Source organism: Zootoca vivipara, chromosome 6 (assembly GCF_963506605.1).
Source record: "Zootoca vivipara chromosome 6, rZooViv1.1, whole genome shotgun sequence".
Lineage (NCBI taxonomy): Eukaryota > Metazoa > Chordata > Lepidosauria > Squamata > Lacertidae > Zootoca > Zootoca vivipara.
In genome coordinates this window covers 16,982,575-17,004,282 of record NC_083281.1, presented here as the reverse complement: position 1 = coordinate 17,004,282, position 21,708 = coordinate 16,982,575, and the positions used below count along the sequence as shown (strand labels likewise).

Genomic DNA, 21,708 nt, shown 5'->3' with positions numbered 1-21,708 from the left:
AATATTTCTTTTGTGTGGGGTGGTCACACTTCCCCTTCTCTGTTGTGAGAGACACCGCCTCCATCTTTTCCCTTTTCTGTGGGGATGCATTGGGAGAAGATCTCTAGCTTCCATCCCATTAAGAACCTGAGAAGAGCCCAGTCCAGCATCCTGTTCTCACAGGGGCCAACCAGATGCCCGTCCTAGGAAGCCCCCCAAGCAGGATTCTGCCCCCTTGCAATTCCCAGAAGAATTACTATCTCCAGTGCATACAGTGGTCCAGGTATCTTCAACTTTCTCAGACCCAGGACCCGCCTTAAACCCAAGCTTGCATTTGGGGATACATTTCTTAATCTTTTGCCATATGTTTGCATGGTTGTCATGTGCTCCTGCTGTGACCCCCCCCCCCAAAAGCAACTGCAATAAACACTCCTAGAAGTTGCAGGGGTCAAGGCCCACCCTAATGGACTGCTGCCCCTAGTGAGGTGCCTTCATTATTCAGAAGAGGGGTTGTAGAATGGGGACCTAGTGAAATGGGATTGGACCCTCAGGGTTCTGGGGCTCTTCTGGATCCCTTCTGGATCGGGAGCAAGGCAGGGGGCTGCGCTTGCGACAGGAGCCTTAATAAAGCAAAACCTTTGTCGTGCATGGATCGCCTGGGCTGCCCTTGCCCCACTGAGTGAGACAGGCAGAGGAGACACACACAACCCTTGGGGCAACCATCCATTGGGCCATTTTCTTGTGCAGACACCGTTGCCAGGAACAGCCTGGGCATGTGGGCTGCCTCCGCCCACTTCACTCCACCGCCAGGAAGATGAAATGCGAGAGTGGGCTGGACAGCCACCTCCCAGTTTGCTTCATGTGCAAGTAAAGCACGGGAGAGGCTTGAACTTAAGAGTTAAAAGAGGTATAGAAGAAAAGGCAGCAGGCAAAGCCAAAGAGAGGCCAGAAAGGGAAGAAAGAATATTGATGTGTAGAGGAATACGGGGGCAATTAAGTGAGAATCCCTGTGCATGCCTTGCCTTGAGGGTCCTTTGCGGGCTTCAGCCTCCCTGTAGTGAGGGGTCTGCTATGCAAGGCCTGTCAGGATGGGTGAGACTCCCAGTGTTAGAAAACGGGAATGGAATGCTAGGGGCCATGTGGCTGCTGGGACCTAGGTTCTGGGTACAAAAACAAAATGTCTAGGTGCCAAATTTTCATGGTTGTTGGCCCGCTACCAGATCAGGCAGCCCCGCAGCAAAATAATAATAATAGTAATAGTAATAATAATAAATTGCTGTGGGTGAATCAGTGTCTGGAGGGTAGCATGGCAGCAAAAGATGTGTCTTTTGCTAGCACACTGCCCTACAAACACCTGGTTTGCACGGCAGCAAAAAAAATGACACGCCTTTTGCTGCCACAGTGCCTGGCAGACCAGGCAGGTGGGGATGCTAGGTGCCAAGGGCGGCTGAACATCTCTGTCCTGTCGCAAAAGGCTGGTTGCCACTCTCAAAATGCAACTGGCACCCGGCTAATTCCGAAAGCTGGAGATCTGCCTACAGTAAGTACCAGTGTTCACTTCTGCAGGGAGGATGGCGAACATGTACAGAGGTTACATACATCTCAGCAGTTCCCAGATCGGGTGGGAGCTGCTGCGGGCTGATCCTCTGCCATATTGACTCCCTGCTGCTGAACTCGCCTGTCAAAAGGCACCTCTGAGGGTAGCTTCCTAGGCCGGATCCTTACCTGGATGAAAGTCTGGATTTACTGAAAAAATAACACCCTCTTGCATCTATGTTTTATCTCCCCCGCCCCACTTAACCTGTTTAAGGTAGGATGGTGGAGATAGAGTCTGCCTTCAGTTTTGCAGTCTGCTTCTTGAGCAGACATGAGCAGGGCTTTGCCAGGCAAGTCCTTCTTGCCTCCATGCCACCGCTACATTCTAAGTAATTGACAACCCCATAAATCTGCAAGTCTTTAAGGTCGCTTGTTGGATGCTTTTCCCTATCAAACTGAAGCTCTGGTTGCCCTGCAGAGGAAAGCAGTGGGCTTCCAGTGGAGCCGGCGCTCTGGCACGGCTACCTCTGCTTCCAAGAGCTTCACAAGCTGTTTTCAAGTTGGACTCTCGGTTCTTGCAAATTCCACCTTCTGTTCACGGCGGAAATCTTCTCTGGAGGCATGCTGCAATTGAGCTCACAGGATGCGTGGTTAGTTTTTCTGTGTGGGGATCTGGGGGTTTTTAGTAGAAGAAGAGAGACTTAAAAACTCATGTCCTGTTGAATTGTTGTCCCCCCGCCCTTCAGATTTGTTTCATTCCCGCCCCCTGCAATCGATGCCTTACAGAGTGTTCCATGCCCCATTTTCCTCTACGTTTGAGGGCTCTGCCACTCAGCTGTGGCCCATCAATCTGTAAGCCACCCACAAAAGATCTGGCGTCAACCCCCACCCCCACCCCCTTAGCAAAGCTTTCTCTTTTCACTGTCAGTTCATGGGGGTTTGGTGCTAGCTTTTCCAAAAGCTTGAGCTTCGAATCACAGCCCTTTGCTGTTGATTGACACCTGTCGATCACAACTGTTGGTGCTGTGCCTCTCTGTTGGGGAAGGACCACCGTAGCTCAGTGGTGGGGCCACTTGCCTTGTGCTCAGAAGGTCCCGGGCTCCATCCCCAATGGCCTCTCCAGGTGGGGCTGGGAGAGACTCCTGCACCTGAAGCCCTGGCTAGCCATTGCTGCCAGTCAGTGTAGACAGTACTGAGGCAAATGGACCATTAGTTTTACTTTGCTTCCTGTGTTTCTATTGCACAAGGACAAGTTGGCCTCTAAGGGCACCATGCAGCTCTTAAAGCCACAGAGCTCGGTGTGTCTTGAGGAGTCTTCCTTGGTGCCTGGAATCTGGAGTTGGGGTTGGGGCCTGGAATCCGGAGTTTTGTTCCCAGTCCCATTTCCTTCTTCCTGGCCCTTCTAGGCTGTGAGGCCTTTGGTGCAGGTTCTCCTTTTCAGTTTGCCTGGCAGTATCCAGATCCGCTTGGTGGCAGTGAGTGGCAAAAGGTGTCCCATTCTGCAGACTGGAGTTTGGCTTCAGCAGTTGGGTTTCATTGGGAGGGCCTTGGCATTTCCCTCAATGCCAAGGCCCTCTTGCATCCGACAATCAATTGTTGTCGGATACAGGAGGGACTGAGGTTCAGCTTGCTTGTCTTTGATTGGTATTCTGCCAGTGGGAATGCGTCCGCCAATGTCCACATTAGCAGGCAGCCTGCGATGGTGAGTTCCAGGAATGTAGCAAGCAATATCTCTTGTCCTGAAGATAAGTAGATCTTAATTAAATGGCAGGCTGCAGGAACAAGGTTGTTTAATAGCAGAGAGAGAGCTTCTGCCAATTCCTTCTCTCAGGACCTCCATTCCTGTGAACAAGGCAGGTCTCTCCTGGGAGCTTTTCCATGTGACCTTTAGCAAAGTGGGACTCTGGGCTTCTGAGTTAAGCTTCCAGCTTCTCAAGCCCCCAAAACTCACCTAGTGCTAGAGCTGCTGTCCCCAAATTATTGAAACAGGTTGGAACTAGAAACCCTGGGAGGAAGTGATCATGTCCTCTTTGGACTTTAAGAAAGCCAATTTCAAAAAGCTTAAGGATTTACTGGGTGAGATCCCATGGTCAGAAATACTTAGAGAGAAGGGGGTCCAAGTTGGATGGGAGTTTCTTGAAGGTGAAATATTGAAGACACAAGCATAGACAATTTCAACCACAAAGAAAAGAGGGAGGCATCTAAAGAAACCAGTATGGCTGCATAAGGAGCTTACAGATGAGCTGAGATTTAAGAAGGGCATGTATAAGAAAGGGAAATCACAAATAAAGAGTTTAAACAAGTAGGCAATAGTTGCAGGGAGAACAACAAGCAGATCAAAGCTCAGAATGAGCTCAGGCTTGCAAGAGAGGTTAAAAATAATAACCAAAGATTTATTCAGCTATGTTTGAAGCAAAAGCAAGTAGCAGTTCCTCTGCACAGAGAAGACAAAGAAATGCTACTGGGTGACAGAGAGAAAGTAGAATTGCTCAACACCTACTTTGCCTCTGTCTTCACCCAAAAGGAGTGTGATGCCCAACCTGGTGATAACAGAATCAATGATGTAAGGAGGGAGCTGCAGCCCAAGATAGGAAAAGAGGTAGTAAGGGAACACTTAGCTATTTTAAATGAATCCAAATCTCCAGAGTTTGATGAGCTGCACCCAAGGATACTAAAGGAGCTTGCAGATCAAATCTCAGAGCCTGTGTCTATCAATCTTTGAGCATTCTTGGAGAACAGGTGAGGTGCCTACAGACTGGAGGTGGGCAAGTGGTGAAAAGGGGGGGGAGAGTCCCAGGTAACAACCAACCAGTCAGCTCAACAATGATACCAGGAAAGGTCCTAGAAAGATCGGTTTGAGCATTTATAAAATGATGCTATGATTAAGATCCAGCATAGTTTTCTCAAAAACAAGTCATGCCAGATGAATCTAATTTCTTTTCCCGACAGAGTTGCAAGCTTGGTGGATCAGGGGAATGCTGTGAACATAGTGTATCTTGATTTCAGTAAGGCATTTGACCAGGGGTAGGCAACCTAAGCCCATGGGCCGGATGCGGCCCAATCGCCTTCTCAATGCGGCCCGCGGATGGTCCGGGAATCGGTGTGTTTTTACATGAGTAGAATGTGTCCTTTTATTTAAAATGCATCTCTGGGTTGTTTGTGGGGCATAGGACTTCGTTCATTTCCCCCAAAAAATATAGTCCGGCCCACCACATGGTCTGAGGGATGGTGGACCGGCCCACGGCTGAAAAAGGTTGCTGACCCCTGCATTTGACAAAGTCCCCCATGCTATTCTTGCAAAGAAGCTAGTAAAATTGGGCTAGACAAGGTAACTGTTAGGTGGATTTGTAGCTGGTTGACTGATTGAACCCAAAGAGTACTCATTAATGGTTCCACGTCATCCTGGGAAAAAATGACAAGTGGGGTGCCACAGGGTTCTGTCCTGGGCCCGTTGTTGTTCAACGTCCTTAAAACAACTTGAACAAAGGGCCCAAACTAACAAAATGAATTTCAATAGGGACAAATGTAAGGAAGAATTGCTGCAGCAATATAAGATGGGGGACACCTGGTTTGCCAGTACAGTGGTACCTCAGGTTACAGACGCTTCAGGTTACAGACTCCGCTAACCCAGAAATAGTACCTCGGGTTAAGAACTTTGCTTCAGGATGAGAACAGAAATCGCGTGGTGGTGGCAGTAGGAGACCCCATTAGCTAAAGTGGTACCTCAAGTTAAGAACAGTTACAGGTTAAGAACAGACGTCCGGAACAAATTAAGTTCTTAACCCGAGGTACCACTGTAGTACGTGTGAAAAGGATCGAGGGTTTTTAGTAGACCACAAACTTAACATGAGTCAACTGTGTGATGCAGCAGTGGGGGAAACCCCTATTGCTATTCTAAGAAACATCAACAGAAGTCTAGTGTTCAGATCAAGGGAAGTCATGGTCCAACTCTCTTCTGCCTTGATCAGACCAGACATGGAATACTGTATCCAGTTCTGGGCTCCACAATTTAAGAAGGATGTTGACAAGCTGGAATGTGTGCAGAGAAGGGCGACCAAGACGATCAAGGGGCTGGAGACAAAGCCTTATGAGGAACAGTTGAAGGAGTTGGGTATGTTTCGTCTGGAGAAGAGGAGACTGAGAGGAGATATCAAATATCTCAAGGAGTGTCTCACGGAAGATGAAGCAAGCTTGTTTTCTCCTCCTCGGGAGGCGAGGACCAAAACAATGGCTTCAAGTTACCAGATCAGAAATTCTGACTAAACACCAGGAATTACCTTCTGACAGTGAGAGCTGTTCAACAGTGGAAGGGACTCCCTTGGTGGGCTCTCCTTCCTTGGAGGTTTTCAAGCAGAGGTTGGAGAGGGAGAGATGAGGGAAGCCAGCTTCTTTGTGTGGCCGGCAGGTGAAACCCACTTCTCTATCTTGCATCCCATCAGGTGTCGCATGGGAACAGACTGTAAACCTACAGCCTGGGAGGCCCTCCTGCCATGTCTCCCGGGTGGCTGTGTTGACTGGGGGCTGTTCTCGGGCTCCATGTCTGGGCATTTGCACCTGCTCTGACCTTTTGCCCAGCAGAACAAGAAAACAAATGGCAGAATCATTCCATGCCGATGAGGATTACTTGACTTTTGCCACCACTAAGGAGGCCTTCCTTTGTCAACTTCTTAGCCTCATGGATAGCGCTGGGCAATATCTAGTTTTCAGCTTCATGATATATTGCCAGCTAAACATCACGATATACTGATATATGAAATAAGATGGAGCTACGTAATCACTTTCATCAGCAGGCAAGCCAAAATGCACCCAAGCAGGACTTGAGTACCAAATGGTGGTATTCAGGTCCAGGACAATCCAAAATACAGTGATGAGTCATATTGAATGCAAACAATCTGAGAAAATACTGAACAGCAACAAAACAAAAAAATCCAAATTTGATGCATGTCATTATATGAAAATTAACTCAATGATAGCATGCTTCAACTAAACCATTAAAGATTTCTGGAGAATATATTAATGTACTATGCAGTTTTAGAGGCAATTTTAGAATTTACAAAAGAAGATTTAGTAAAAATACTAATTAAACTTCCGTACGATTAACAATATAATCTGTTTTCTACAAGTTTAAGAGCAATTCATGTAATTTACTAGTCAAGTTGCATCTCCTTCCCCACTCAGAGAGCCAACTGCAATTCTATGCTTACTCAGTTCAACTAAACTCACTTCTACTTTCCTGGGAGTAAGCCCCATTGATTCCACTAGTTAATACCATTTCCATTTCAACTGTGTGCATTCTCCTCCTTGCACTCTGGGACTCCCTTGTTATAAGAGCAAGCTACAGTCAAGCAATGTAGTTGAGATCACAGAATTGTAGTGCTGGAAGGGAACCCCTTGGCAAATCAGCATTCTGTTGTGGCGACTGCAACCTAGGTTTAAGGTGCCTTTTGGGGCCTAGCTGATATATCTGTCAGGTGTTGCACTTGATGGCAGAGCTTTTGAGAGGGTGAAATAAAGATATTTTTGTATAAAGATCTTTTTTGTATGCTGTTGTGTCACTAGACATGCAACTTGTAACTGGTTAACTGCTATGCTTGTGTGTTTTTTGTGTTTTTTTCTCAATAAGAACTATATCTGTGTTGTTGTTGTTTTAATGTGGGCGGAAGGGTGTCCGAGGCATTGTAAGATAGGTGGGCTGAGCGAACCAGGTGGCAAAATAGTTTTGTGCTTTCTTGTAGTGACAGAAAATGTTTTTCCCCCGGTGCTGAAAGAATGCTGAGCGAGGCCCAGATGACATGCAGCGCCATCAGGAAAGTACTGTGCGAGAGAGCACATGAAGCGGCCCGTTTTTCTGGAGGAAATACAAAGGGAGGCAGGACAGAGTCTCACGCAATGGACCATGTCAGAATGGCCTCTCAATTGGCAGAAACGAAAATAATTTTCTGCTTGTAAAAGGTTGTCCTGAGGACCCTCCAATTACAAACACGTTCAGTCCTTCAAGGCAATTGTTCTTTTCCCAAGGCCTCCAGAGGCGGTGGCTTGTGTCCAGCACTAACAACATTCTGGGATTAGACCCATGGAAATGAATGGATGTGGCTAGTTTAGGTCTATTAATTTTAATGGAAATAACTTAGATGGATACAACCCCCCATGCTTCTGTCTATGTGGGAAACAGATCACGTTAGAAGTGGCTGTGAGTGACGGCACAGAGAGCAACAGTTGTTGTTTTTTGGTTGGAAAGTCCGCAAACAAGGGCATCTTCCTGGCTGGCTGCTGGTGGGCCCCTCTTAGCCTCCTCTAAGAGGTGGGTTGTGTGCTAGGGGTCATTCCTTTGTGTCAAATGGGCCTACCCTGGCTGAGAGTACCTGGCTTCCTCTGAGAAGCCTACCACCCAATTCCTTGTGGGTGGCTCTGGTGCAGGAGAGGGCAAAGCTTGCTGTGAGTTCCTGGCTCGAATCCTGCCTCCGCAGGCCGGCTGCCATCACCCTTAGGACACTTGCTGGGGATCATTTCACAAGGGACATTCTCTGCCACGGGCCCCTCTTGCTGCTCTGGGGGTCTCTCTTGGTGAGGGCGCAGCATTTGGGGGCTTGTCTGCCAGGCTGCCTTCTCTGCAAAGTGAACGCTGCTGCCTCGTACGCTTCAAGACACAGAGAAGTTGCCCTTTTGCATCTAGCTTGTTTGCATTGGGGCGGGCAGGCCAGATCCTTCCCCAGCAGAGGCAGTGTGCAAGAGGAGTTGGTCCAAAGTCTCCAAGGCTCTGAACATCTGGTTCCTTTAGAGCAACTGCCAGATTGCCCCATCAGGAGAGGAGAGGAGAGCGTTCATGGCACTCTGGTTCTCTTTGCAGGTTTCCCCACAGGCACCTGTGAAAATGGCCCTCAGCTTTAGTTGTGATTCCTGCATTGCAAGGGGGTTGGGCTAGATGACCCTAAGGGTCCCTTCCAGTTCTATGTTTCTATCTAGTTGGCCACTGTGATAACAGGTGGGCAACTGGCCTGATCCAGCAGGCTCCTCTTAGGTCCTTCGGATTCCCCTGCACATCAGTGGTTCTGCGTCCTTCCAAAGTCAAGCAGCGATTTCTTTTTAGCAGCACTTCGGTCTGTGCAACAAAGGAGGAGCATTTGTTTCCTTTTTTTGTAATTGCTTTTGTTTGCGTTTCTAATACGCAACCAGCAATAACAACAGCAATAAAGAGAAGAAAGGAAAATCAAGGAAGGCTATGAGGAGAGAGGAGAAAGTGGTAGCATTGCAAAAACAGCCCCCTAGTTCCAGACAGGTGTCCTTCCTAAGTACATTATCCAAGAATGTTTTTCCCTGGGAGTTCCTTCGCTTCCGTGTTCAATAAATGGATGCCAAACTTTCGAAAATGTCTACTTCCTGTTCTGATTTAAAGGAGTGTTGGTGCTGGGTTGGTGGCGTGTGAAGATCTTGCTGTGTTTCCCCCCAAAAAAACACGCCCAGTATTAGCAGAAGCTCAAGTCGCCCTGTGGAACCTTTTGGCAGCAAACCAAGTGGCCGCAGGAGGGAACCCAGTTGCTGCTGCGTCTCCGCACCTTGGGACTTCCTTGTGTTGGCTGAGATAAATGAAGCTCTTTGCTATGCCCCCCCCCTTCCAGCTGCTTCTGCATTCAGAAAACCAAAACAGTGATTGAGTGGAAGGAAGCTTGCCAGCTTGTAAAGGTGTCTTCCAGGTCGGAAGGCAGGAAGAGTTGTTTAGTAGACTGCAACTCTCCACGCGTCTCCAAAGACAACAAATTTTGTGGGGCACCTTAAAGACATAACTAACGCCTTTGCCATGATATCAGAGCTCTTGGGAGTCCCACTTTGTCAGGTGGCCAGCTGCAAGGGGTCTTATCTTATCCTGAGTTTTTATAGCTGTGAGTGTTTGGAGAGGCAGGCTGAAGGAGGGACTGTAATGCAGATAGCACAGGCTGCGATAGAATTAAGTTGTTGGTTGTTGGCCATTCATAAAGCTCTTGTTGGGGGTCACCCAGACATCTTGGCGTTTAGCCAGCTGCAAGAGACCCACTTGCTTGCTGTTTTCCTGCGACCCACTTGCGGAGGCAGATCCCTTGCTGCCGGGGCCAAAACCCAGCCGGCTCCTTTCCGTGATGCAGCGATATACTGTAGTTGCTGACCTTTGTGCTCAAGAGGTCTGGGCTTGGTCTCCCGATCTTTTGCCCTCTTTCCCCGGGGCAAAAACGTTGTTTGCAAGGAAGTCCTCCTCCTTCAGGGAGGTGAGTCAGGATCTGTGCTTTCCTTGGGAAGTGCTGCTTGAGCCAAAGCTCACCCCAGCTCTGGGTTTCTGCAAGGAGAACGTCAGTGAGACAAATGGTGTGGAGGGGGGGGGGAGAAGGTGGTGGCTGTAAACATAGGAATGCCCTTGCCCTTGCTCTGGCCTTGACAGGTAGCCCAACGGGCCCATTCATGGTTTTTGCCAGGACAGTGGGGAAAGGATTGTGAATGGGATGAATCACCCTCTTCCTATCAGGGACCGAAACATCTGGCTCAGCAGCCTGAGGACTCCCTTCATCGGAAACCCGCACGGCGCTGTGATTGATTGTGTTATTTATTTAAGCTATTTTTTGTCTACTGCTTTTCTACCTTGCTGAGCAGGTTATGTTAAAATAAGCATAAAACCGTGTAATGCAACAAAGGAAAGCTGCAAGGATTTTTCCTTTGGAAGGTCCAGTCTCTCCTTCCTGCAGGTTGCTCCTGAGTAGCCCTGCTGTGGGGCGGGGTGTGGGGTGTGGGATCCAGGGGTTTGGCTCAGATTTTGCAGCAGCTTCTCAGAGCAGGCCGCAAGGCTCCTGCTGCAGTTGCTGCTACCTCGCGTTTTATCTGATGGCTGCTTGCTCCCCTGTAGCTCATCTGCGCAGATGTGGCACTTCCAGGGATTTACAGGCTGGCTGACGTACTGTGACTGGTGGGGTTCGTGTGCTGCACATTGCAGGGGAGGGGCAAATGGGATGTGGAACTGCAACCTGGCAATAGGGCGGCCACCACTGTTCCTTTGGGGTTGCGTGGATCCCATAGGACGCGTTCTCTCTCTCTCTCTCTCTCTCTCTCTCTCTCTCTCTTTCTCTTTTATTTTGCCTTTGTAGCATTAACAGCAACAAACGGTGACCTCATGAGGCTTGGCATAGTGCCTAAATGTGAAAGAATTGATGAGTGACAATGGCACGTGGCTGCGATTCCTGCCTTTCTGAGGGCTGGACTAGATGACCCATGGGGTCCCTTACAACCCTACACATGTCCCTCTCCTTTGTCATACCCTTTCTGCACCAATCGGGGCCCCACTGAGGACACATTGGAGTAATTTGCTCGGCAGGTTACCAGAGCATGTGGTGCCAACTTGAATAAATTTGGGGGGGGGCACTGAGGCAAGCCCTGCCCCACATAATTGGTCACATGACACGGTGCTTGCTCACCATTTGAATGGCAATGCCCATCAACTGGGGGGGGGCAGCCCCTTCAAATCTTTTATTGGAGGAGGGAAGCCCTCTCTGCCCCTAGGAGTTGGCTCCTATGACTACCGTGGCTAGGCTGTCTCTGCCCAGGAGTGGCCATAGCTGGCCAGAAGCTCTTGAGCTAAGGAGTGCTCCCAGGCAATGTTTGTGCTCCTTGGGGGGGGGGGAGGGGACAGCACAGTCCCACCTAGAGGAAGTTGATCGCTGAATTCCTGAACCCGAGCCCTGCCTGCCTGCCTGCCTCTAAAGCCGCCACTTGGTTGGGGCTCCGTTTCAGTGCCTTGGCCCTCATCCAGCTCATTGCAGCAGCCAGGAAGAGGCCCAGCACCTGCCCAGCCTCACCTGCCTCAGGTAACACAGGGAAACGGCACCAGGTGACAGTTGCCTGCGGCTTTGCTCCTGCAGTGGGCAAACCCCGAGCAGCAAGTGGGAGCCCCTCCAGCCTTAGGCTCCTGCCTTTTCAGGGCTGTGTCTGAATAGCCAGTTTGGTGGTTGTGGTGGGGGAAGTAGCGGGTCTTCCCCGGGGATCTGGCTCTTTGCTTGTGATCTGAAGGTGTCCTTAGCTGGGAGGGCAGAAGGTGTGTGGGTTGTGCTTTTCAGGCTTGGTGTGCGACTGTTTGTTTTGCAGAGACTTTGGACTCCTGCAGCAGGAGGAGAGGGCCTGTGTGCACCTGGCTCATTCTCTCTCGCAGCCCAGCTGGCCATGTGGTTGGGGGCTGCATGCAGGTGCTTGAAGCTGAGTTAGGGGGGGGGAGAGAAGCTTTTCTCTTCTGCAGGGCTGCTCTGCTGGGATTGCATTTGCTCTTTAGATTGGGGGTGTGTGTGCACTTTCAGAGGTCCCCCTCAAGCTCTAACTTGGCATGTGGAACTGCCTGCTGCTTTGCTAGGACACTTTCTGGGCTCAGTCCAGCCGCTCTGGGCATCTTTGGTTCGAGGACAAAAGATTGTTAAAAATGTCTGAGTGATCTGTGCAGGTTGTGCTGCGCTGCCCCCCCCCCCATGAAGCAGAATTGGGTCCCTGCAGCCTCCACACAGCTTGTCCCTGGATTCCTGCTGTTCACCATCCCTGTAGCGCTTCTTTGCAGAAAATGCATGCTTAACTTGTCAAATATTTTATTTTATGTTTTAATAATAATTTTTTAATTGATTTTATACATTCAGAGGGGAAAAAACAAAGAAAAATACAAACATTATAAAAATATACATAAAAAGAAAAAAGAAAACATACCACAAAAAACAACGCACAATAACAATACCTATAATCATTTTAACTTTCTTCTAACTCTTCAAACCATTATTTCTGGGACTTCCCCAAGTCTCCCCTAACTGATTTCCTTTTCAGCTCTTCTTTAGCAGTTTCCTAATCATCCTTTAAACCAGGCACCCCCAAACTTCGGTCCTCCAGATGTTTTGGACTACAATTCCCATCATCCCTGACCACTGGTCCTGTTAGCTAGGGATCATGGGAGTTGTAGGCCAAAACATCTGGAGGGCCGCAGTTTGGGGATGCCTGCTTTAAACATTTCCCAAAACTATCTCCATATCCTTACATCAAAACAACTATATTAAATTCATCTATACTTTCTTTCTAACATCTACTTTCATCCCTAATGCCTAATAAGAAATCCCCCCCTAGAAATTCAAATTTTTATACAGCACAATGTTTCCCTAAATAAACTTTGATCTTCTTCCATATTTTTCACCGTATCCTCTGGTCTCGGACTCTCCCCATCAGTTCATGAGTTCCATAAAATCCACCATCTTCATCTGCCATTCTTCTATAGTTGGAATTAATATTCTTGCTGCTGTCGTAGCATACATAAAGAAAGTAACATCCTTTTTGGGAATTTCTTCCCTTATTATTCCAAGTAAAAAAGCTTCTGGTTTTTTCATAAATGTGTTTTTCAACACTTTCTTCAACTCATTATAAATCTTTTCCCAGAAGTTTTTTAAAGTAAAAAAAAAAAGTATAACTTGTCAAATATTTTAAACTCAAATATTATTAAACTCTGTTCCGCGGAGAGAGGTTGTTGGATTGTACTTCCAGTGTGCGAAACTACTCTCTTTGAGGATCTTTCCTAGAATTGTGGAGTTGGAAGGGATCCCAAAGGATCATCTAGCCCAACCCCCTGCAGTACAGGAATCACAGCTGAAGCATCCCTGACAAGTGGACATCCTTTTTTTGCCATCTCACTGTGTGCCCTTTTTGTGTCGCTTCGAATCTTTGTCTCTTGAATCTGCAGGAGGCCTGGTTCTGCATGTTTGTGATAATAATAATAATAATAATAATAATAATAATAATAATAATTATTATTATTTGCTGCCCATCTGACTGGTTTGCCCCAGCCACTCTGGGTGGTCTAGATGATTGAGGTTGCACCTGCCAGCCCAAGACAAGGATGTCTCTTGAGACGGTGACTGTGGCAATGCCTTCACCGTGCCGCAGACCTAGCATCCTGCAACGGTGATTTAGTGGCCGGCAAGCTGCTCTCCGTGGAATTGGGAGCGCATGACACAGCGTCCAAGGTTACTGGGGGTCTAATTTTAAACTTCTTGGCCTGGAAGCCCTCCCTTTAAATGTTTCACGGCACTCTTCTGAAATATTTTAATAGGAAACTTTTCTGTTTCTCGAAGAGTGCAGTTTATTTTTATGCCGGATATGAAAATAAGCCTGCAGGAAGCCTTTACCCATGGATGCCAGGGTGGGCACAATGGGCCCTTATCTTCATACAATGCCTGCCTTGTCGGAAGGCACCCCCTGAGGGTTGTGACAGTTGGAGGAATCTGCCCCCATGGGCCAGTTCTGCTTCTCAATGGCTCTCCTGTCTGTCTGGAAGAAGGGTCTGAGCTTACTGTGGGCAGGGGCTGGCCTGTTGTGGCAAGAGGAAGTTTTCTGCAGGACGGGGGCTTTGTGGGGGACCCCACTGCCTTTTTCCTGAGTGCACATTTCCTGAAAGCAGTTCTTCGCCATCCTGGCTCACTTTGATCCATGGGTTTCTGGGTTCTCTTTTTTTTCTTATGGCTTGAAATCACTGCAACTTCAGGTGAACAAGCAAATAAACATATTAACACCCTCTTCTTTTTCTTATGATCTTTTTTTTTCTCTTTCCACTTTCCCAGACTTCCAGGTTCTTGTCATGTCCCCTCTTTTTCACCTTTTTTCTCAACAAGAAAGCTCCAAACATCATGCCCCCTTCTCATAGTGAAGTTGCTCCAGTCCCTTGGTCATTCTGCTAGCCTCTTTTCTGAGCTTCTTCCAAGCTCTGCAATGCCCTTTTTGAGGCACACTCTATGCAGTGGTGTTTATGCCATAGCTACGTATAAATGACAGTTTCACCTTCATTCTGTTTCCTAATGATCCTGATCGGAATTGGCCTTTTTCACCACTGCTGCACGTGGGGTCGAAGTCTTCCTCAAGCTCTCCACTCCCACCCCAAGGCCTCATTCCTTGTCAGTCACAGCCAGCTCAGATCCCGTGAGCATATACCGGTATGCGAAATTCAGATCTTTTCGCCCTTGTTTACATTGAATTGCATTTGCCTTTTTGCTGCTTGTTCTCCCAATTTGGAGAGGCCCTTCTGGAGCTCTCCGCAACCCATTTTTTTGCTCTAATCCCCCTGAATCAGAGCCAGACTTGATTCTCTGTGGTGCGTGCTCAAGGGAGGGAGTAACTCAACCGATAATTCCTTGAGTGAGTGAGCAATTGGATAAAGAACTCAGGTTTAATAAATAGCGTTCTTTGCAAAGGACGTTTGTGTGCAGTGCCCACAAGAGATGCTCCTGAGCTTGGCAGTGCTTTGTCTTTGGCAGTGTCTCAGAGCAGGGCAGCGTTCCACTGAAGGGGACTGATAATTACATTGGGTTAGGGCTGAATTGCCACCTCGCTACTCAGTTTTAAAGTTTATCGTTTACTTGGGGCTTAGTAAGAATCTGTGAGATGGAGTCTTTAAGGAGCTGTTTGGCACCTAGCTTATATATCCGAGTTTCTAACACTGCCCCCTCCCCACCGGCAAATCTTCAATAATGGCCAAACAAGCAAGTGGTTGGCAGACAAGTGATACAGTGGATGGAGAGGAGAAGTGGAGCTTCTCTGTCCTGAAAAGCTGGCCTTGGCAGAGAAGCTCCACTTCTCCTCTCCATCCACTGTATCACTTGTCTGCCAACTACTTGCTTGTTTGGCCATTATTGAAGATTTGCCAGTGGGGAGTGGGCAGTGTTAGAAACTTGGATATATAAGCTAGGTGCCAAACAGCTCCTTAAACCAAGGTTGTAGTTGCCAAAATGAAATGTCTAGTTGCCTGATGGGCCGACTGTGTTTGATTCTCCATTAAACATCTGGCTAGTTCAGATTATAACCTTGAGCTAAGTTAAGAGCTTTGAGAACTGAAAGAGGAAAATCACTTGATCCGGGGACAGTCCACATATGTATTGGCCTACCCCGACCTCCTTTTCTTAATGGTGACATCTCTTGCTCAGGCTGCGCAGAAGAAGCACATCATTCTTATTGTGCAGATGAAATATACTGTAACTGATAGCATTCTAAAGGAAAGGGTCTGAATGTGTGAAAACAGTCCAGATTCAAGGATTCCCCACATGGTGGAGGTGTCAGGCTCCACCTTGGCGCCCAAGCCAAGCAAGTTTAACTTGTAAAGCTTAACTTGTAAAGGCACCCCTGACCATTAGGTCCAGTAGTGGACGACTCTGAGGTTGCGGCGCTCATCTCGCTCCATAGACCGAGGGAGCCAGCGTTTGTCCGCAGACAGCTTCTGGGTCATGTAGCGCATGGAAACGCCGTTTACCTTCCCGCCGGAGCGGTACCTATTTATCTACTTGCACTTTGACGTGCTTTCTAACTGCTAGGTGGGCAGGAGCTGGGACCAAACAACGGGAGCTCACCCCATCACGGGGATTCGAACTGCCAACCTTCTGATCGGCAGGCCCTAGGCTCAGTGGTTTAGACCACAACGCCACCTGCGTCCCAGGCATGGGGCCTGGCCAATTTCAAACACTGCTATCTTCCGGTTGCTGTAAGATTCCAGCTCACATAATCCCTGGCCCCGTGCTGACTGCAGCTGACATGAGTTGTAGCCCAGCAACAGCTGGTGGGCACTCTGTTGGTTCAAGTGCCTGTTGTGGTCTGTTCCTTGGTACCCTCAAACTGCTATGCCACGACGGCCTGGGGCTGCCGGGAGGCTCTCAACCCAACAGTGGCTGCTGTGCGTTTGAAAGCCCCACCTGGGACTCAGAGGTGGAGGCTGGCTGAGAGGCCTACAAGGTTGTCCATAGATGGCAAGACTCCCCAGCGCTGGAAAATTCAGCCATGCAAGACTCCCTCCTCTGCCGCTTGCTGGGGCAGCGGAAAAGAAGCAGATGCCTCTTTGAGAAGGTGCCCTCGCCTGCAAGGAGCTCAAGGGGGCAATGCAATGAATGGAAGCTTCCAGCCAGTGATGGAATTGTCTTTGGGAATCTGGCCCTCTTCCTCCTTCTTCCTCTCCCTCTCTGTTTCTTCTTCCTTCTTTCCTCTCTCCTCTCCTCCCTGCCTTTTGCAGACATTAAGCTTTGCCTGGGGTTTTTCTATCTCCAGCAAATCTCCCCCCCCCCATTTGATGCAGCAGCGTAACTCTTTGCCTTTTCAAATCCTGGAACCGCCCCCCCCCTTTGTGTGCCGCATGTACACGAAGAGCCGCTCGTTCCCTAGTAATAAAAAATTAATGCCCCCATAAATCTTTGATGCCTGCTCCAGTTTGCGTAGGGGATGTTTCTGGCTGGCCGCCCTGCCTACAGTTTCCCACCGCTTCCCCTCCAGTCATAGATTTGTTAAATTGCCTCCCTTTGCTGCCACTTCCAGCCGACAGCCAGGCAGCTACCGGTAGGAGGTGGTCTTGGAGCAGAGGCTCCTCTCCAGAGGAAGGCACCTCCGAGAAAGCTGGGGCTTGGCTTCTGGGCCCAGGGCGGGGGCCGCGGAAGGAGGGGGCGAAAGTCTGGCAAGTCTTTGAATGCAGAAAATCTCAGGCAGAAAAAAATACTGGCTCCTCCCGCAAAAATACTGTGGCTCCTGGGGGGAGCTGAGCGTTCGAAACTCCCATTGTTCCAGGCACATTTTGCGACAGGGAATTTCATTCGCTCAAGCAGTTTCTGAGCTCGGGGTGCCTTTTTCTGCCTCCCGACTTCCAGCCACTCTCTGAAGACTGGAGAAAGGACCCTCATAAGAATATTAGGGGGATGGTGAAAGGAAATATGGCTTTGTTTTTTGCAGCTTTGTATTCTTGCTATTTAAAAAAGCGCGCCTAGACACTCCCATGCGGCAGCGCCTATAACCTAGGTTTTGGGTGCTATTTAGCTCCTAGCTTTCATATCTCAGTTTCTAACACTGGAAGGAAGGTGCCACCTTGCATGGCTCCCAGTTCTTCCTAATGTTGAATCCCTTGGATCGGGTCCTCCCCTTTGGAGCAGCAGAAAACAAGCTTTCTCCATTTTCCATGGGACATTCCTTGAGATATTTGAAGATGGCCATTGTGTCATCTCTCCGTCTGTTCCTCATCAGGCTTGGCTTCCAGGTCCTCCATCATCCTGGCCGCCCTCCTCTGCCTACCTTCCAGCCTGTTAATACCCTTTTGAATGAGTCATAGAATCATAGAGTTGGAAGAGTCATTTTACCTCGGAACAGAAACGAAAGCAAATGAAACCAAACACTTATAAACACTAATGGACCTAAAAAGTCGGCATGCAACAATGCTGCTGCTGGCAGGGGGTGCTTGCCCCTTGCTGGCAGGAAGGGGCTGAGTCCAGGGACTTCAAGGGCAAAGTGCCACCTGAGCCACCTAGGCGTGGGGAGATGGCATCGCACATGCCAGGGGACTTTGTCTTGGCAGCCAAAGGTGGAATGTGCTGAGGCAGACACACACACACACACACACACCCTGCCTCCTCAGGATCCTCGTTTATTTTTCATCCCATTTCTATGCCGCTTTTGAGCGTCCGAGTGTTTCCCTTGGTATGATTTCTTCACCCTGCAAGGCACATTCTGGGTGCTGCTGCAAACCAACCTTTCGTGGGGTCTGCGGTAGGCCAGGGACTGAGTTGCGGGGTGGATCTTGGCCCAGCCAGTAGTGGAGAGGGGGAGGCTGGAAGGGGCTGGTGGTGTAGGGGGAAGGAAGCCTGCAGGATGTGCAGAGGGTGAAGCTGGAGGTGTGAGCTCTGTCTGCTTTTGCAAGACCTTGGGCCCTGCTGTGGGTTCCTGTGCTGCTGCTTCCCTGTGGGCTGCTCATTTCTGGTGCTGCTTCAGCCGCCCTCTGGGCTTGACCAGCCTCCCACTTGAGGCCTGGCACCGTCACTGGTCAGCCAGCCAGCCAGCGCTGGCCTTTTGTCTGCCTCTCCTCAACCGCAGCCCAGCTCCTGGCTGGCAGCGTGGGAATCACAGAGCCGAGCCTTTCCTGGCCATTGGGACTGCCTCTCGCTCGCGAGGCCGGCCAGGAGGCAGCGGCAGCAGCAGGACAAAGCTCCTTCCTGGGCACCTGGCAAGGCCAGTCGGCATGACCTCTGCGGCCCCTGCAACAACCACTCTCTCTTCCACCTCCTTCCAGGGAGAAGCCTTGCAGGTGCTGAATCAATCTTGGACATTTGTAATGGATCGGATATGGAAATGGACTGAAACGTCGCCAATCCTTCCTCATCACAGGTGCAAATTCCCGGCAGCTTGGAAGGGAGGCAGCAGCGGCCCTTAAAGGGGGCTGCTGGCCTTGTGCCCCTGTTCTGCTGGTGGTTAATATTGATATATCCTTATTCATACCCCGCCAAGGCAGCCTTGTTCCCCTTCTGCAGCCTGCACAGGCTGTGGGGCCAGTTTTGCATGCCTTCCTGGTTTGCGTCTGTTGAGCCTTTCCTCCTGAGCTCTCTCTGGCCCCTTTGCGCTGCCTCTCCTCTTCTTTCCTTTCCTTTAATCCTTCACTTATTGCAATCCACTCCTTGGCCAGGGAAGTTAATCTGCTACCTTCAACAGCTGCCTCAAAAGCCAGCTGTGTCTTCTCTCCCCTCCTCGGAAAAAGCAGAGGGCTGCTTTTGCTCCTTCCTTGTGCTGCTGCCCTTCCCCTCCCTCCCTCCCTCCCTCTCCTCTCCCATAGCTGCCCAGCCCCAGAGTGTTATGTTCTGGCTCCTTGGAATTTCCTTTGGCTTCGAGTAGCTGCCAAGCCAAGGAGAACCCCCCCCCTCCCACCAGCCAGTTTCCATGAGCTTTGCTTGGAGTGGGGATTTGTGCTTTGTGAGCAGGGAGCCCAGTAGCGATGAATCGGTGGCCCCCCGGGAGTTAGCCTGTGGGGAGGAAGCCGCAGCATGCAGACTAGGGGATCCCAGAGGGAATCTGTGGGTGCCCCTTCGGAGGAGGAGCAGGCGGAGACTCAAGAACTAACACATGTTCCCTTCCTTTAGTCACTAGTTTCCTAATACTTCACTATATGTGACATTTCAGGATCAGATATATATATATATATATCTATATCTCCCCAAGCAATTCTTTTGGCACCGGGATTGCAGCTTTCCCAGGGTCCATGGAGCAGCTCTCCAGCATGGAACTGACACAGCAGTGTGGTGTAGTGGCTAGAGCGTTGGAAATAGGTCCTGGGAGAGACTTGGGTTCAGGAGGAAGCAAGCCCCCCCCCCCCGAACCAAGGGTGCTTTGTTCCCAGTGCAAACTGATGATGCCTGTGGCTCGACCACACCGGCCAGCTGCCCCGTCTCCCTGTTCGCCTTCTAACTCATTTCTCATTTCCTGGAGGAAATGTCACAGCAGCAAGACGTGAGTAATGGGGATGACATGCCGTGAGCTTCCTTCTCCTTACAAGAGCCGTGCTGGGAAGACTGATTTGGAAGGAGCCCAGACAGGAGGATGAGAAGGAGTATGTCATTCACAAGGAACAGGGTCTCCAGATAAGCAACTTGTGCGTCCAGGACCGAAGGAGAAAGCCAGGAATTCGGGGCGGGGGCTTGTACTTGTGTCTCCCTTTGCATGTGCAAACACTTTCAACTTCTTGCTGACCTTCTTGATAGGAGAATGGTCCTTGAGTGCTTGAGAGTGATCGCTTTGTGTAGGCTGAGGTTAGGCTGCTTTTCAAGGAGGTTTCCCTTCGTCCAGGTGTCATAAGGGACCACAGGTTTGTGTCCAGGGGGATTTGCGGCTCTTGTGTGCTGTTGACTCAGCCACTATCCGTGCCCGACTTGGGTGTCCGTGTTCTTGAGGTGGACTTCGGCTTGCAGAAGCTTGTTACCAATAGCTCACCTCCAGGGTTTGAAATTGCTCAGGCACCAGGCACATTTTGCTATGAGCGCGTGCCAAATTGCGACTACCTGGAGATTTCTGGGTGCCAGTTTAAAAAAGCTCTGCCTTAGCCCATAGTTAACTCCATTTCCATTTCTGCTGTGTGTGTTTCTCCTTCTGGGATAAGTGAGTTGCTGTAAGAGCAAGCTAGAGTCAAGCAGTGTAGCTGAGAGTGTAGAATCGTAGTGTTGGAAGGGACCCCCCAGGGTCATCTAGTCCAACCCCCTGATGAATAGACATTCTGTTGTGGTGACCACAACCTAGGTTTAAGATGCCATTTGGCGCCTAGCTTATATATCTGAGTTTCTAACACTGCTTACCTCAGGGGATGGTGTGATTTCCTGTCCCATGTGGAACCCGTGCCTTGCCCCCCCCTTATCCTTGTTCTGAACCCAGTTTGGCCCAGGTTTGTTTTATCTATTAAATTTATTAGATTCCTTCTCTCGCTGCAGGCGCTCCGTGCGTCTTTACAGAACCAAAGCAAAACAATAGCAACAAAAACCCCAAACCCATACATTCATTAAAGAAGAAACCCCTGCTTTAAAAGGCCATAGATTGATTAGAAGCCAAAATACCTGGTTGAAGAGGAATGTTTCTGCCTGGCACACCTAAATATATGTAAGGAACTCTCATGAAGGAAGCACACGAAGCTCAGGTGGTGATTGCGGGGTCTGGGTTTAGCATGGTCCCCCTGAGGCGAGTCCCCTTTCCCACATGTCGTTTTGCTTGCATCAGTTTCTGTGCGGTAGTTCAGTGCAAGAGGATTTGACGGGGGCGAGCTCTTTCCTCTGGGCTTGCCAGTTTTTCCCCCCCTGGCTGACGAGTCTAGAAAAGCTGGTATTCCGATCGTGTTGGAACATTTCGGATGCAGCGCTGCATATCTAGAGGGAATGCATGGAATGGATTTCACATGGATTTCTAACATGTTTGTGAATGAATCAAGTGCCTGTTTCCTCCCTACAAGCCCTGGGAAAGCAATTCGCCTCAGAGTTAGTTTTGCCAGGAGAACGTTGTGGTGTTGGTTCGAAGCACCCTGGAACCGGGTGATTCGAACCCGGGTGCATCTGCCTTTCCAGTCTGGGCTCTAATGAAAATGAGGGTGCCTTTTCTCTGGCTTGTCTGCCCCCATGCATTGGAGGAGCTTCTGTTCATTTTGATTAGGCTTGTGCCGGAGCTGCTGCTCTGAAACAGCTTGCATCTTTCAGCCTGGGGCTGTTGTTCGTAGCCTGCCCCCAGAGAGTCCCGCAGCCTAACCAAAAATGCACGCTCTGTTTGAAGGCAAACTCTCCTCTGGGGAAGAGGAAAAGAGATAGAGAGGCAGTGTTAGAAACTCAGATATATAAGCTAATCATCAAATGGCACCTTAAACCTAGGTTACGGTCGCCACAACAGAATGTCTAGGTGCCCCTTTTT

General features: G+C 49.4%; 1 protein-coding gene across 3 annotated transcripts in view; it reads left to right on the top strand.

Annotated features, from left to right (window-relative positions):
- Positions 1-21,708, top strand: part of SIPA1L3 (signal induced proliferation associated 1 like 3) — a 78,792-nt gene that overhangs the window by 3,502 nt on the left and 53,582 nt on the right. The window contains exon 1 of one of the 3 annotated variants that reach the window (XM_060275504.1): positions 15,194-18,663. The exons of the other annotated variants lie outside the window; for them this stretch is intronic. The gene's annotated coding sequence lies outside the window, so the exon portion shown is untranslated. Of the gene's footprint in view, positions 1-15,193; positions 18,664-21,708 lie in introns of those variants that run through there. 3 annotated transcript variants of the gene reach the window in all.